The 18,504-nt window shown below is 37.3% G+C and overlaps 1 protein-coding gene and 1 long non-coding RNA gene across 11 annotated transcripts in view; one reads left to right on the top strand and one right to left on the bottom strand.

Moving 5' to 3' along the window:
* LOC125654982 (alpha-(1,3)-fucosyltransferase C-like) overlaps positions 1-18,504 on the bottom strand; it is a 121,557-nt gene that overhangs the window by 88,195 nt on the left and 14,858 nt on the right. For 2 of the 10 annotated variants that reach the window (XM_048885090.2, XM_056145218.1), the window contains exon 1: positions 181-956. The exons of 7 other annotated variants lie outside the window; for them this stretch is intronic. The gene's annotated coding sequence lies outside the window, so the exon portion shown is untranslated. Of the gene's footprint in view, positions 1-180; positions 957-18,504 lie in introns of those variants that run through there. One more of the 10 variants, XM_048885091.2, reaches the window with a different exon arrangement.
* Positions 2,670-3,624, top strand: LOC125654986 (uncharacterized). Its single transcript, XR_007362536.2, has 3 exons — positions 2,670-2,965; positions 3,219-3,293; positions 3,415-3,624. It is a non-coding gene; the product is annotated as an uncharacterized LOC125654986 (long non-coding RNA).

Raw genomic sequence — 18,504 nt, 5'->3', positions numbered from 1 at the left:
ATTTATCTACTCTATGACTCCGGTAGTGTGTACGTAGTATAGTGTTAATTATTACATTATTTATCTACTCTATGACTCCGGTAGTGTGTACGTAGTATAGTGTTAATTATTACATTATTTACCTACACTATGACTCCGGTAGTGTGTACGTAGTATAGTGTTAATTATTACATTATTTACCTACACTGTCTTCGGCATATCCAAGGTGCATATTGGGACACACACGGTTCAGCTACTCATGAAATTATCCAAAGTAATGACAAGAGGCCCAGGGGCCTTATAGGTCACCTGAGTATCATGTAACAACCTTCCAATGTTTGAATTAGGTTTGTGTTTAAATATAAGAATTTTACTTTTGGATGGAAGAAACATTGAATAGCTATGTGGTCAGCCCCGCCTTTGCACCAGAACCCCTGACCCAGGGGCCATAAATTTCAGTTTTGAAAGAAGCATCCTTGATCATCATTATCATACTATTAGTTTGTCTACTTAATACCCAGCAGCAGAAGAGACGATTTTCAAAGAAATAAAATGCATTTTCACTATATGATCAATAGGGCCCCACCCTAATACCAGAACCCCTGACCCAGGGGCCATAAATTTCACAATTTTGAAAGAGGAATCCTTGCTCATCATAATCATGCTATTGGTTTGTCTACTTAATACCCAAGGACAGAGAAGAAGATTTTCAAAGAAATAATGCATTTTCACTATATGACTTAGAGAGCCCCACCCTAGCACCAGAACCCCTGATCCAGGGGCTATGAATTTCACAATTTTTAACAAGAGGTACTGTGAGCAATGCTCACTAAGAATACCCCCCGCTTACCCCAATCTCCCAAAGGGTGTTGGTAATAGGTATAAACTACCTCTTTTCTGAGTGTTGCTACTTCGATGTCCAGTGCGCATGACCTTTGACCTTTTGACCCCAAAGTCGATAGGGAACATCTTCATCCCATGGGTAGTCCATATGTATGATATGGTGACTGTAGGTGGAAAGGATAACGCTTTAGAGCCCGGATACCATATTGCTACTTCAATGTCCAGTGCGCGTGACCTTTGACCTTTTGACCCCAAAATCGATAGGGATCATCTTCATCCCATGGGTAGTCCACATATATGATATGGTGACTGTAGGTGGAAAGGATAACGCTTTAGAGCCCGGAAACCATATTGCTACTTCAATGTCCAGTGCGCGTGACCTTTGACCTTTTGACCCCAAAATCGATAGGGAACATCTTCATTCCATTAGTAGTCCATATATATGATATGGTGATTGTAGGTGGAAAGGATAACGCTTTAGAGCCCGGAAACCATATTGCTACTTCAATGTCCAGTGCGCTTGACCTTTGACCTTTTGACCCCAAAATCGATAGGGAACATCTTCATCCCATGGGTAGTCCATATGTTTGATATGGTGACTGTAGGTGGAAAGGATAACGCTTTAGAGCCCGGAAACCATATTGCTACTTCAATGTCCAGTGGGCGTGACCTTTGACCTTTTGACCCCAAAATCGATAGGGAACATCTTCATCCTATGGGTAGTCCATATGTATGATATGGTGACTGTAGGTGGAAAGGATAACACTTTAGAGCCCGGAAACCATATTGCTACTTCGATGTCCAGTGTGCTTGACCTTTGACCTTTTGACCCCAAAATCGATAGGGAACATCTTCATCCCATGGGTAGTCCATATGTATGATATGGTGACGGTAGGTGGAAAGGATAATGCTTTATAGCCCGGAAACCATTGCGTCTACAGACGGACGGACGGACGGACAGACGGACAACTCGATTCCAGTATACCCCCCCCCCCCACAACTTGTTGCGGGGGGTATAAAGAGGCATCCTTGCTCATCATTACCATGCTATTAGTTTGTCTACTTAATACCCAGAGACAGAGAAGATTTTCAAAAAATTTCTATATTTTCACTATATAACCAATAGAGCCCCACCCTAACACAAGAACGCCTGCCCCAGGGGCCATGAATTTCACAATTTTGGTAGAGGGCTCAATGCTCATTATAATTATGCCCACAGTTTGGCTTCTTGATGTCCAGGAGTAAAGAAGAAGATTTTTTAAAATTACACTCATTTTGATGGTTTTTGCCATTTTCACTATATGACCAATAGAGCCCCACCCTAACACAAGAACCCCTGCCCTAGGGGCCATGAATTTCACAAATTTGGTAGAGGGCTCAATGCTCATTATAATTATGCCCACAGTTTGGCTTCTTGATGTCCAGGAGTAAAGAAGAAGATTTTTTAAAATTACACTCATTTTGATGGTTTTTGCCCCACCCCTCAGGCCCCAGGGGGGCAGGGACCACGAATTTCACAATTTTTGTTCCCCTTCACCCACAGATGCTATATGCCAAAATTGGTTGAAATTGGTTCAGGGGTTTCAGAGAAGAAGCTGAAAATGTTCAAATGTTAACGCACGACGAACGACGACGGACAAAAACAGATAGCAATAGGTCACCTGAATGAATTCAGGTGACCTAAAAATGTAATGAATATTTATTGGTGCATGCGCGTATATACATCTATCTGAAAGATTATTTTTCGTTAAGTAGATTAATTAGGCACAGCGTATATGGCGTATACAGTATTCATGAAAAAATGCCTTGTTTACTTCAATACTTGCCTTACTTTCCATTGCCGCTGAATTTGTGGGGGTTACAGACTTCCGGTCGGTGATGTAATACCCCCACATACCTTTGTTTCCTGCCGTTAGCATTGTTTCACCGTCTGATTTAAAATTTCGAACGCGAGCTAAGGATACTTGGACAGAAATTGGATATAATAAGTTACGTTTCAGTGTCATCACAGACCGTACAAAATATCATATTTAATATGGTGAAACGTTTGACATGGATATTCACATCATGAGTGAGACTGAGTGTTTCGAGATGCAGCATGATGCGAGTTGAAATAAACACACGTGAAACGAAGGAATATCAGGTAACCTGCTTATGTAATTGTTACTTGATCATGTGTAATCGACAAATAATCACATATCATGTATGATAATATTCCGGAAACCTTTATCAATTACATGAATGATACATTGAGCCCAGCATTCAAACATGTGCATGTGGTGATGCCGCACATTTATTTTTAGTTCCAAACGCGTAAATTTGGATCAACTTGTGTGTTCAATTAATGCAAGGGTAAAATGGAATGTTTGCATGTGTTTTATTTTCATTATTTCCAGAATAATGGTTTTACATCTACCAGCTAGAGTCCGAGTGCTTGGGCTGACCGAAAAGAAAAACCAGAAAATGCTCCGGTAAAGATTAACAATAATTTTGTATACTTCACACTTGAGACTTCATAGTGCTGGTAGTAGAGATGATGCACTGACTCTTGGTGGAGGGGGACGTGTCATATTATTTTTTATTTATTTCCAGAAGTAAAGAACTGATACAGAAAAAGAAAAAACAACAGATTTTCAAGAAATGAGAACGTTGCAACGATAGACCGATCTGGACAATTGACCATTGGAATGTTGCTTTATTTGGCGGGTATCGAACTGTCTTTACATGTATTTTCACGTCATAGTATTTTGATCCATTGTTGATTTGAAAGTAATTTCCAAATAAAAAAATATTTAGCAATTACCTTTATTTATGTGATTAATTTCTAAGAGCTGTTATTGCCTTAGTGACAAATTAAAGATCAACTTTGTATTCTTCCAAGAGTCAGCATATTTGGCATTTTTTATGTTGTCATTTTGTCACCTTTGAAGCAGTTTATATCTAAATTCAGAAGATTTTGAAAAGACACGAAATAGACTGACTAAAAGCGAATATATAGACGATATTTTGTGTTGTGTAGTGAGTTAGTAGCCGTGTGGGCACAGGCTAGGCTCCTGCAGTGGAGACAGGTAAAACACGTGCAGTTAGTTTATTACAAAATTAAATACAGAACCCAAAATGTTACGAATTATAATATCCGGACTATAAAGAACATTTTGTAACTCAAAAAGTTGATATTTTGAGATACTGAAAGGTATAAAAGGGTAGTCTATAACGGATGGAGTAGGTTCAAAAAGTTCACATTTTGTCGCTGTGAGAGATGATGGAAAGATCCCAATTTGTTTGTATCTTGTAAATAAAAGGTGTCCAAAAGTGGGCCATTTGTATATCTTTTTACCATAATAAAGGTGTACAAAAGACGAACTTTTAAACCTTTCCTAAAAATTCAAAAGGAGCGTAAAAGATACAAAAAGGTGAACAAAATGTTGTCTTTCAATCACCTTTTGTTATGTATAAAAGGCGTTTTTTTTAGGAATTATGTTAATTTCCAGAAAGGTGTTGTGTGAAAAATCGATAAAATCAAGTTATTCTAATATATAATAAAGTCAGTTAGAACTTTTGTCTTGATGCGGACATTTTCGAAAATAAGTTTAAAAGACGTGTAGTAACAAGCATTAGCCAAAAATAATTTGAGTTAAATCAGTCAAGCAATAATCGATCTATAAGATTGTTAGCGTCAAAATAGAACGGTACCCCCGAATTTCAGAAAATCTGCCTCTGTGAAACAAAATGAATTTAGCATAGACATGTTCTTCACCAAAAAAAAAAAAAAAACCCATCTCGCTTTGAAATTTTGTTTCATGGAAACATTTTTTGTTGTTGCAAATTTAAAACAAGAAGCCCAGGGGCCACATCGCTCACCTGAGTGACCTCGGCTCATATTTAAAGATTTTCCCTATATATTTGTATGCAAAACTTTGATCCCCCCTTGTGACCCCATCCTAACCCTGGGGGCCATGATTTTAACAAACTGAAATCTGTTAGAAAGCTTTCATGTAAATATAGCTTTTCTGGCCCAGTGGTTCTTGAGAGATTTTTAAAGATTTTTCTTATATATTTGTATGTAAAACTTTGATCCCCAATCGTGGCCCCATTCAACCCCCCAGGGGCCATGATTTGAACAAACTTGAATCTGCACAATGTCAGGAAACTTTCATGTAAAAATCAGGGTTTTTTTTGGCACAGTGGTTCTTGAGAAGAAGATTGTGAAAGATTTACCTTATATATTTGTATGTAAAACTTTGATCCCCTATTGTGGCCCCATCATACTCTCCAAGGGCAATGATTTGAACAAACTTGAATCTGCATTATTTTAGGAAGCTTTCAAGTAAATTTCAGCTTTTCTGGCTCAGTGTTTCTCGAGAAGATTTTTAAAGATTTATCCTATATATTTGTATGTAAAACTTTGATCCCCTATTGTGGCCCCATCCAACTCCTGTGGGCCATGATTTGAAAAAAATTGAATCTGCATTATGTCAGAAAGTTTTCATGTAAATTTCAGCTTTTCTGGCTAAGTGATTCTTGAGAAGATGTTTAAAGATTTATCCTATATATTTGTATGTAAAACTTTGATCCCCTATTGTGGCCCCATCCAACCTCTGGGGTCCATGATTTGAACAAACTTGAATCTGCACTAAGTCAGGAAGCTTTCATGTAAATCTCAGCTTTCTGGCCTACTGGTTCTTGAGAAGAAGATTTTTAAATGACCCTACCCTATTTTTGCATTTTTGTGATTATACCCCCTTTGAAAAGGACATGGTCCTTCATTTGTACAAACTTGAAAGCCCTTTACCCATAGATGCTTTGTGGCAAGTTTGGTTGAAATTCTTGAGAAGAAATCGAATATGTGAAAAGTTTACGACTACGCCTCCGCCGTCGACGACAGCCAACGGGCACATATTGATCAGAAAAACTCACTTGAGCAAAGGCTCAGGTGAGCTAAAATCGAAAAGATTTCACCGATATCAATTTCAACTTAATTCACCTGTTCGTCAATTTTCCATTGGTAGATACTCGTGGTTCAGTGGATAAGGTTGTAGAATTTATGCACATAAAGAAGTTGTTTTTTTTAATGACTAGGTTCGAATCCCTCACGGACAAAAGATTCTTTTTTTCTTTTTTCAATATTACTTTTTCCATCTAGATTTCTTTTTTTAATTGAAACATACTTTATAAGTGTTTCATGCCAACTCTGTTTATTGAAATTTACCGAGTTTGAAATAAGCTTCCAACCTGGACACTGTTTAGTTCGTGAATGAGACTCGCAACAAACACGCCGACTACAGCATGTGATTACTTGTGTTTTAATAGTCACGGCTGCTAACAAGTACCTAGAAATTTGTTGAACTTTATCAATGTGTATTAATCTTCCCATATTCTGTTTTGTGGTCAGAGTTATGTACAGATGGTTGTAGAAAATGATATACACCAGCATAAGAGCTTTTAGACTGTAGTAGTATAGGATCAAATAGTTGATACACTTGTAACCATGTACATTGTTTCTGATACTCAGGAAAAAAAAAATTTCAAAAATTGTTTAGAGTAGACTATAAGGTATTGACACATAAAATGTATTAGGCTTGCCCTTAGTACTAGGGAATCTTAAAGGTATTCAAATGACGAATACTTAATAAGAGTTTGAGTAGGGATGAAAGCAAGTTCTACGTCACTAGTGTTTAAATGCGAGGCACAGAGCTCCGATTAGGAAAAAATTACCGCTTCGTTAAACTTATCAACATACGATATATCAAAGGCATATGTCAAAAGACAAAACGGTTTTGGTGCGGATAAAAAATGCTCAAAATATTCTATTATTTGACCTTTACATAAAAAGTCAAAATCAAAAGTCATCAAAAATGGCTCGTGACACAGTCTTACCATGGTATACCTACATACAAATATCAAATGCATGACCCGAAATATTCTATTATTTGACCTTTACATAAATGTCACGGTCAGACCTCATCAAAAATGTCACACAGCACACTGTCTTGTCATGGTTTACCCAAATACCAAACATCAAAGGCCTATGTCAATACAAAAAAGTTATGGTCCGGAAAACAAAAAATGCCACAAACATCTTATTTACCTTTACATAAAAGGTCATCGAGAATGGCATGTAATACTGTCTTATCATGGTACATACCAACATACCAAATATCAAAGGCCTAGCCCTAATAACTCTATTATTTGACCTTTACATAATACGTCAAGGTCAAAGGTCATCAAAACGGCACACGACACAGTCTTATCATGGTTTACCCAAATACCCAACATCAAAGGCCTATGTCAAGACAAAAATATTATGGTCCAAATAGCAAATATGTCCAAAAATATCTTTATTTGACCTTCAAATAAAAGGTCAAAGGTAATCGAATTTGGCACGTGATATATTGTCTTACCATGGTATACCCACATATCAAATATCAAAAGCCTATCTCAAAAGTAAAAACAGTTATGGTCCGGACGAAAAAAAATGCCCCAAAATTTATATTATTCGATTTTTACATAAAAGGTTAAGGTCAAAGGTTATGAAAAACGGTACGCGACACACTTTCTTACCATTTACCAATTATCAAAGTCCTAAGTCAAAAACAAAAAAATATGACCCGGACAATGTTTGTATGAGAAGCGGACGAAGAAGCGGAAAAAGAAGAATTTGCACTAAAACAATATGCCCCCTTCTGGAAAAAGAAAACATAACTAACAAAGGAATAAAATTCACTGTTGATTATAGTTGAAACTACTTTTACCATAAACTACATGACATTGTGCCGGACAACACACCTGTCATCAGTCGGACTTACATGCATTGATGGTAAACTCCAATGTTTTTTAATACATGTATATTAACTAGATCTAAGTACGAAAATATCATATCGTTGACCCATTCGTTATTGAACAGCTAATACGCCATTTGACCTTGAAGACTCTCCATTTCTAGGAATAATTTCGCCGAGAGGCTGAACTAAAAAACCGGATCGGACTAGTTTGTAACAAACATGTATTCATTGTCGAGGATGAAAACGTCATTTTCAAAACAAATTCACTGTGTTAGAGAAAATATTCAGAGCATATAAATAGACAAGTGTATGTGGTGCAACCTATTGAAACCATAAGGAGAGGACAGAAAAGAAAAGTGCACTTAGATGGAGACGGGTCTGTACAATTAAACGCCGGAAATATAGCTTACATATTTGTACTTTTCTTTCCTTCACAAGTACAGCAATATTCCGAAGGTTAATTGTTTAAAACTGTCCTTCCTGTCTTTCAGCTGTGATTAGATTAAATGAATGTAGAATCTGAAAACTGCTATTTATACATTACTTTCATTCACTTCATAATATTTTCCGATCAATAAGAAATATTTTTCAATTGAAATATTTTTCGTAATCCCTGAATACATGGGACGCACAATTTTAACACATTGCGGTTCTCTTGATCGACAAAGTTATGACAAAAAGGTAAATAACTATGGTTATCAGCTGTTGAATTTTTGTAAATCAAATATTTTATATATATAATTAATGGAAGAATATCCAGTGAAGCAGAAAGCGGTAATTTTACCACTACAAGATCAAGTATTGTTCATTATTATATATATAATGCTGGGTTTTTCTTAATTTGTTATAGACATTTTGAAGTATTAGATTTTAATTGTCTTTAATGCGATATACACACGCCATTGACATGTCATTTAGGTTGTAATGAATATTGATGGCGATGATTTAGAGGCTAGATTACAAAGCATCCCAACAGAAAGAATTAAATCAGGGGATTCAAGAAAAGTAAGCGATCTTTGTAGTAATATAGATACATTACACCAGCACGAAATTGAACGAACTGTTGATGATAAATTATTAGATCCTGATCTTATTCCAAGGGGAGATGTGGATTACTTATTTGACAGTACAGCTGAACCATTATTATCTTCAGCTAAGCATACACTTGTCACTTATTTACCACATTATAGAGATGTTACTAGGAATAACAAAACAAAACAATGATATAACGCTGAATGTCATAAAGCTAGACAATTTGTACGAAAATTAGACGCAAATACGAATCACACGGAAGTAACGTATACAAACTCGAATTTGATAAAGCCCCAAGACAATATAAATCAATTCTAAATAAATCACTCAGAAAGTATAGAGCTAAGAATTTGATAAAGCCCCAAGACAATATAAATCAATTTTAAACAAATCACTCAGAAAGTATAGAGCTAAGTTGTAGCATGACATTAAGAAATTAAGAAGATCAAATACAAAAGAATATTGGAAAACTGAACAATAAACGCAATCATGAGCACCATAAGATATATATCACAGATTTTTACAATTACTTTAAAACTGTAAATGAACATGGTCCTGATGAGGAACTAGACATTCCCATTCCCTCTCACGAATTGTTTACAGACAACTTTCTTATTAATGATCCGATTACACCAGGTGAAATATTAGAAGTTGTAAAAACAATAAAAAATAATAAAACGCCTGGCCTGGATACGGTCATCAATGAATATATTAAGTCAACAATTAATATTATGATACCATTGTACGTATAATTATTTAATTTAGTATTTGATACTGGAACTGTACCAGAAGTATGGTTAGTAGGGAATATAAAACCAATTTTTAAGAAAAGGGGTACAAAATGTAGTTATACTGATCCACAAAATTATCGCCCATCACACTATTAAGTTGTCTTGGGAAAGTTTTTACATCTGTTTTGTGTAGAAGATTGAGAGCGTATGCTGATAATATTGATCTTCTCAAGGAAAATCCGACTGGTTTCAGGACTCAATACTCTACTGCTGATAATATGTTTGTACCATACTCCATGATTGAATTGTCGTTACTTTAAAAGAAAAAGAAATCATATTGTGCTTTTATTGACTTTAAGGCTGCATTTGATAAAGTATGGCGATTGGGATTGTGGAAAAAACTTGTGAAATATAACTTAACAGGAAAATGCCCGAATTTTTGTTAATGGTTGTAAATCTAGACTTTTACACAATAATAATTATTCTGAATACTTTCTTTGGCAACACCGACAGGGCGAAATTTTGTCTCCTCTTCTTTCTGCATCATATCTTAACGACTTAGAAGAATTTTTTATGCAAGAAAATGTTATTGGTTTGAGCAACTTATCTGATGAAATTGAACAAAAATGGGACTGTTTTATAAGGCTCATATTAGTGTTGCATGCAGATGACACAGTACGGATGTCTGAAACTAAAGATGACTTCCAATACCAACTGAATTGTTTTCAAAAAATACTGTGAAGAGTGGAAGTTGCAAGTGAACGTGGATAAAGCTAAAATTGTTATTTTTGGCAAAGGTAGACAATCCTCAAATTTAATATTTCTATACAATAATAATGAAATTGTTAAAGAATTCAAATACTTAGGAGTTATTTTCTCAAGAACTGGTTCTTTTTACAATACCAGAAAATATGTTGTGCAAAGAGCAACCAGAGTTATGTATACCATCATTAAAAAAACCCCAAAGAATTGAATTTATCTATCGATTGTCAACTTGATATGTTTGATAAAATGGTTGTTTCAATACTTCTTTATGGGTGTGAATTATGGGGTTTTTAAAATTTAGATATCATCGAGAGACTGCATCTAAAATTTTGAAAACTTTATTGAATCTGAAGAACCCGAATTATATGATTCATGGTGAACTTCACAGATATCCATTGTGTATACGTGTCAAAATTACAATGATTAAATTCTGGTTAAAATTGTTGAATGGTAAAGACAAAAAATTGTCTAGTATTTTGTACAAATTTTTATATAACTCAACCAACAGACAATGTTGATTCTTAATGGGTTAGAAATATAGAGAAAAATTTTCAAGAATGTGGTTTAAATTATATCTGGATTTTACAATCTGTAGAAAATGAAAAATGGCTGATTAGTGTTATTAAACAAACTCTGAATGATCAATTTCAACAGAAATGGGTTTCTGGATGTAATACATCAGGAAAAGGTGTATTTCATAATTTATTTACAAATAGTATTTTTACGTCGAGAAATTATCCAGAAGCCAATGTACCAATAAATATTATTCTTATATTATCAAAATTTAGAACAAGTAATCACAGGTTACCTATTGAGACAGGCAGGTGAAGTGGTGTGCCCAGAAACCAGAGAATTTGTAATTTATGTGAAAATAAGGTTGGGAATGAGTTTCACTATATCATGACTTGTTCAACTCTTAGGGATAGCAGAGAATTTTTATTTACCTTCTAAATACATAGACAGACCAAATGTCATAAGATTCTTTAACTTGTTTCCATGTATAAAGTTATCTGTTATGAGTAATCTTTCCAAATTCATAAATATAATTCACTAGAGGTTAAAAATTATAAACTGTACATTCTTTCATGCATTGCATCGACTGAATTCTTTGTTTAACATGGTGTATATATGTATATCTTCTCTATGTTGCTTTGTGCGATATGAGAATAAATTGAATTTAATCTATTTATAGCAAATCAAAGTCGTAGCTCCAACCCCCGTCACTAGCCACGCTTTACGCGTACGGAGTCCAGGAGTCCCCTCCTTACGTCAAAGCTTGAATGGAGACTATAGATACCTTTTCTCCCTCATGATATAGTACGTCTTCCGACAGGAATTCCGACAGATGTAAATATATATAAAATATGTATAAAAAAAAAAAAAAAAAAAATTGGGTAAAATTCAACAATTAATTCTAGAATCACACAAAAAATCGAATCCTAAATCCAAAATCAATTAAGCCATTGGATGTCAGAATAAACGAATTAAAATTCGTTCAAAATTGTAAGTAAAATTGTAGGTAAAATTGTTACGGATGTTTTACCAGTGTTTGTGCAGTGAGCGCTGTAAATACTATACGTGTAAGCAGGGGTGAATGTAGGATTTCAGTTTAAGGGGCGATGGGAGGGGTCTGGAGCCACCTTTATGTCCCCAGTAAATTCAGGACAGAGCCCTTGGGGGGAGGGGCATCTTACAAAGCGCCCTGAAGCTGACATGAATATAGTGTAGTAATTTAAATGATTATTTAGGACTTATAAATTATTAAGACTTTTATTTCTACTTTTGAATCTCACATTCACTGCAATACCTAGGTTCTGATATTTCAAGAACTTCTTTGAAATATTCTAAATATCTCCTCAAAATACCGTGCTTACCGGATACTATTCAATTTCTTTGGTAAATCTCAAATTTGTCTATGTTGCTATTTCAAGATGTTCCCGCTTTCCCTCAATACACATGATTTGTCATACAGATGCTAAATATTTAATAAACACTTCAAAAATTTTAATCAAGGAATGTATGTCATATTTTTCTTAGATATTTCAATACTTTGGATATTTTTTCTACAGCATATAATTACTTCTCAAGCATGACACCAGTTGGTTAATTCATTATGACAAAACTTGCATGAGAGATCACAAAGGTAGCGTAATGACATAATATAGATCAATCATGATTCCGATATCACAAATTAGAAGATTTTATCTTTTTGACCTAAAAAAAGAAAAAGAAAAAAGATGATCACATTACAGACTTGTTTTGCATAAATATTACTACATTGCACCCATGAAAAACGAACTATATTTCCGCATTACTTAGTCCATGCGGAAATGGATGTACATCCCGCAAATCAGCTTGACTGGTTCCCCAACAAAGAGATCGCAGAATAGACAGAACCAGTCTAATACTGCCTTGTAGACAAGTCACCCGATAGGTGGCGTTATCCGGAAACGCGTAAATGTGGCGACAAAAAAGCGTCTAGCTATGCTTAAATTGTAACTTTCATGACCCCTGCAACCCCACCCATGGACTTTAGGGGGCGGGACAAAAACTGAAGATCTTAAAGACAATGACACTTTCCTTTCTCTTGCTTCTATCTTAACTCTCTGTTTTGCAAATCAATCAAGAGAATTTGGTGCGATTTGTAAATGCAAAGGCAGTTCAGCTGTTATATTCACTGTTGATTTAGAATTATATGCATTTGATCCCCATGCAACTGACAGTGAAGCTACATGCTAATCTCAACTGTAAAACTCTGTTTCAATGACAGTATGTTGATTTTCAATCCTAGATTTAGATGTGCTTCCTGGGTGTTTTTTTTTTTTCACCTTCAAGGCACCATTTCTTTCTGACAGCATAAGAGTTATGCAGAATAGATCTACAGTATAGATATTATTCCACTAGTATCTCTATGGCATTTGGTATCGTTCGTCACTTCGTTTTAATACTTTCAGTACTTTGATTATGCAATTTAATGCGTTTTCGTTGGCTTGGCTTGGCTTGGAAATTTCGTGTTTATAAATTTACATTTATTTTTGTCTTTACTTTATGTTCGTTGTTACATTTACAATAATTTCATTCGTATACTGAACTGTGTATGGAGTAAAGCAAATCGATGCGTGGCCAGCAAATGGAAGTGCCAAGAAACTATAAACGCAAACTGCTCCCCACTATTGATTTTTAAAGACAGAAACATCCTTACGGTGTCATATATCAAACTGAAGTGTAGCACGTGCCATAGGTGTGCGTTGCGTACGTGATCCCTGCTACTAAAGATATACACGTATCTGCATGCACTGCATATCGTGAGTAATTTTTGAGCAACATTATGCAGCATGTTTTATTCAATACACGTGTATTTGTATCTATGCAATGTCTCTTAGATTTGATTTTTTTGTATGCATCGTCGGATACCCACGGTTAATTCTAGCTGCAAAATTGTAGCTCTCTGAGAAAATATTGGGACAGATCAGAGAGCTACAGATTCATCCCTTATAAAAAAAAAAAAAAAAAAAAAAAAAAAAACCCTTCGATTTACGGCGCAAAAAAAATGCGCACGGTTGAGGCCTGATATTGTTCAGTCTGATTAAAACCAGTCCCCTTCTTCTGGTTTTAATCAGACTCGATATCGTTGTATTCTTGTACTCCTGCCAGGAATCTTTCATGTAAATGCAGCTTTTCTGGCTCAGTGGTTCTTGAGAAGAAGTTGTTTTAAGATTTTCCCTATATATTTGTATGTAAAACTTTGATCCCCTATTGTGGCCCCAACCAACCCCGGGGTCATGGTTTTAATGAACTTGAATCTGCACTATGTTAGGAATCTTTCATGTACTTTCCTTGTAATTTTCAACTCTTCTGGTCCAATGGTTCTTGAGAAGATGTTTAAATGATCCCACCCTATGTTTGCATTTATGTGATTATCTCCTCTTTGAAGAAGACATGGCCCTTCATTTGATTAAACTTGAAATCCCTTTACCCAAGGATGATGCTGAAATTTGCCCAGTGGTTCTGGAGAAGAAATCGAAAATGAAACCAAAATTTATAGACGGACAGACGACGGACAACAGGCGATCAGAAAAGCTCACTTGAGCTTTCACCTCAGGTGAGCTAAAAAGTGTCTTGCATAATAAATGACGTAATCAAAATTGAGATAAACTTCAATTTGATATCAATCATCGACGATGATCGGTCGAAAGATTTTCAAGAAATCCCATTCACAAAACTAGAAAAGAAGAGCAAAACAGTAAGGTCTACCGGATCGACGCGAAGACCTTAGTAAGGACAAAAATCATAACAAATCAATTTTATTTATTTCAAGTTTGATTAATATTGTAAAATCCATAAAATATATCAATTTTACTGGTCTGAAAAAGGTCATAATACCATATTTGGAAATAAGTAAGCGACATAAGTTAGCTTAATCTACATAATCATGGAACGTCATTTTTTTCCCGCGCAAAATAAGGATGGGGCAACATTGTTTGTACAGGGTTGGACCAACTGGAAATGGACATAGACTTTGCTCAGACATTGGTGTCCCGTGGGTATCCGGGTTAGAATAGGTCCTCAGTACCCCTAGCTTGTCGTATGAGACGACTATAAGGAGCGGTCCTTCGGATGAGGCCGCAAAACCGCAAGTTTGGCACGATAAAGACCCCTCCCTGCTCAAGGGTCGTAAGCGCCGAGCATAAGCCTTAATTTTTTCAGCCCTTCACCGACAATGGTGACGTCTCTATTTGAGTGACAAATTCTCCAGCGGGGCATTAAACAACACATGTATACAATCAACCAACCTAACGTCGGTGATAAGAAATGTATTACGCTTGATAAACGGGGTACTTTATAATTGATAAACGAATTGCGTATAGACCTGTGATAATATTTTGGGTAAAAACAAACAGGGGGTTGCTAAAACTTAAATTCTCCCATAGATAATGTCTTATCTGTTGGGGTTTTGATCCTAGAAATATATATTACTGAGTCAGGGAAAAAATCATAGATGAGATATGCATGAATACCAAATACATGTAGATAATGTAAATTAGGGAGCAAGATATCATTTTCCGAGGCCGGTTAGTGTTTCACTTTGGTTTTGCCTAACAACTTTAGACATTACACTCACACACCTAACCTACCAAACTATCACATTCACCACCTGACTGCAAGTCTACACCCCCACACTACCAATTCCATCACATCCACCACCTGACTGAGTCTACGCCCCCACATTACCAACACCATCACATCCACCACCTGACTGCGCGAGTTTACACCCCCACACCACCAACTCCATCATATCCACCACCTGACTGAGTCTACACCCCCACACTACCAACACCATCACATCCACCACCTGACTGCGCGAGTTTACACCCCCACACTACCAACATCATCACATCCACCACCTGACTGAGTCTACATCCCCACACTACCAACACCATCACATCCACCACCTGACTGAGTCTACACCCCCACACTACCAACACCATCACATCCACCACCTGACTGAGTCTACATCCCCACACTACCAACACCATCACATCCACAACCTGACTGAGTCTACATCCCCACACTACCAACACCATCACATCCACCACCTGACTGAGTCTACACCCCCACACTACCAACACCATCACATCCACCACCTGACTGAGTCTACACCCCCACACTACCAACACCATCACATCCACCACCTGACTGAGTTTACATCCCCACACTACCAACACCATCACATCCACCACCTGACTGAGTCTACACCCCCACATTACCAACACCATCACATCCACCACCTGACTGAGTCTACACCCCCACACTACCAACACCATCACATCCACAACCTGACTGAGTCTACATCCCCACACTACCAACATCATCACATCCACAACCTGACTGCGAGTCTACATCCCCACATTACCAACACCATCACATCCACCACCTGACTGCGCGAGTTTACACCCCCACACTACCAACTCCATCACATCCACCACCTGACTGCGCGATTCTACATCCCCACACTACCAACACCATCACATCCACCACCTGACTGAGTCTACATCCCCACACTACCAACATCATCACATCCACAACCTGACTGCGCGAGTCTACATCCCCACACTACCAACACCATCACATCCACCACCTGACTGAGTCTACATCCCCACACTACCAACATCATCACATCCACAACCTGACTGCGCGAGTCTACATCCCCACACTACCAACATCATCACATCCACCACCTGACTGAGTCTACACCCCCACACTACCAACACCATCACATCCACAACCTGACTGCGAGTCTACATCCCCACACTACCAACATCATCACATCCACAACCTGACTGCGCGAGTCTACATCCCCACACTACCAACTCCATCATATCCACCACCTGACTGCGAGTCTACATCCTCACACTACCAACACCACCGCATCCACCACCTGAATGCGAGTTTACACCACCACACTACCAAGACCATCACACCCACCACCTAGCTGCGCGAGTTTACACCCCCCACACTACCAACACCATCACACTCACCACCTGACTGAGTCTACACCCCACACTACCAACATCATCACATCCACCACCTGACTGAGTCTACACCCCCACACTACCAACACCATCACATCCACCACCTGACTGCGAGTTTACACGCCCACACTACCAACTCCATCACATCCACCACCTGACTGCGAGTCTACATCCTCACACTACCAACACCATCACTTTCACCACCTGACTGCGAGTCTACATCCTCACACTACCAACACCATCACATCCACCACCTGACTGCGCGATTCTACACCCCCACACTACCAATACCACCACTTTCACCACCTGATTGAGGATCTAACTTGTCAGATGCAAAAGTGGGGTGCCATAATTCGTGCTGACTGTTCTGTTAGATTTACTACAAATGAATCAAATGGTATGAAAAATGAAACGCACCAAAAGTATTCATTGCCGACCTCAGTCTCGGCGCAGCCACCCTACCCCACCCTCTCCCTCCCATACCAGACTTATTCTTCACCTAAATTAAAACCCGCCTGCACATTACGGTAAACTACTTCTCCACATCAAGGATACACTAAAATATCATCACCAACTGAAGTGTTAAAATCACTCAATGTTAATTTTTCAATTTTACCAATCAGTACAAGGGACCAGATAATTCCACATTTCTCTTCATTTACTGGTGTTAAGAGTTTACATGACCCTGTACCGTGATATTTACTGGACCCTGTACTGTTATATATACAATGCGTCAGTATCAATACTGCTGTCTATTGTTCATCGAAATGAAATCAATGTCTCTCTAATGAAAGCTGTCGAGTCATATTCCCGGTCAAGACACCAAATCTCCTGTCCATTTGAAGCCAGAAAGAAATCAATATTATTACCTTCACAATTCTTGTTCATAGCAATTCTTATATTATTCATGCCGTCCTGCACAGCCATAATATGTTTCATCAATATAGATGCAGTCTTCCCATCCTCTGGTGTACACAACAAAGAGAAGTGACCTCACTGTAAGTGGTCAGTCCTGGGGGGTTAATGATCTTACTGATGGTCAAACTCCCCGTACTCACATGTAGAAATTATTCCAAGCCGATGGCATGAATGCAACACGTCCGAGGTGTCAATTATCAATCGCCACGTGGTTTTGTTGTCTAGCTAGCGCTATTTTTTGCCAAACTGTGGTCACATACATGTACATGTAGATTTATAAGCAAATTTTTCGATTCAGTAAGTATACTAGTAGTTGATATTCGTGCTGTCTGAATCTTGTCCAGTGAACACCCTGACATTCTATGATCTCTTACTAGATCATTGAAAACCTCAAAGGAAATGTTATACAGGATGTCCCAAAACATGCGTTACACTTTTAATCATCTATAACGTTATCTAAACAAAACCAATTACAAAGATATTTTGTCAACATCTAGTGTATTAATATAAATTTTATTTGACAAAATTTCGGGAAATTCTGTTAAATAGTCAGTTAATTATGACGTCATAATGACGTCATCCCATTTTCAAGATGGAACCTTCATGTGAACAGCTGGCAGAAATTGTCAAACTTTACTATGAGTGTAAATCTGCTACTTTAGTCATTAGAACCATGAGAAAACAACATCCTGGAATAAAAGTGCTCAACAGAATGCTAATTTACAGACTTGTGAGGAAGTTTGAATTTAAAGGCACCACAAATGACACAAGACGCAATTCTGGTATTGGGAGACCAAGGAGTGCCCGTACCAAAGAGAACATTGATGCCATTGATAGAGTTATTACTGAAACTCCACAAAAATCAGTTAGATGGGTATTGCATGAACTGAATGGCACCGTTAGCAAATCTAGTATTCATAG

The sequence above is a fragment of the Ostrea edulis genome, chromosome 7, assembly GCF_947568905.1.
Source record: "Ostrea edulis chromosome 7, xbOstEdul1.1, whole genome shotgun sequence".
NCBI lineage: Eukaryota > Metazoa > Mollusca > Bivalvia > Ostreida > Ostreidae > Ostrea > Ostrea edulis.
This window is presented reverse-complemented; position numbering and strand designations above follow the sequence as displayed.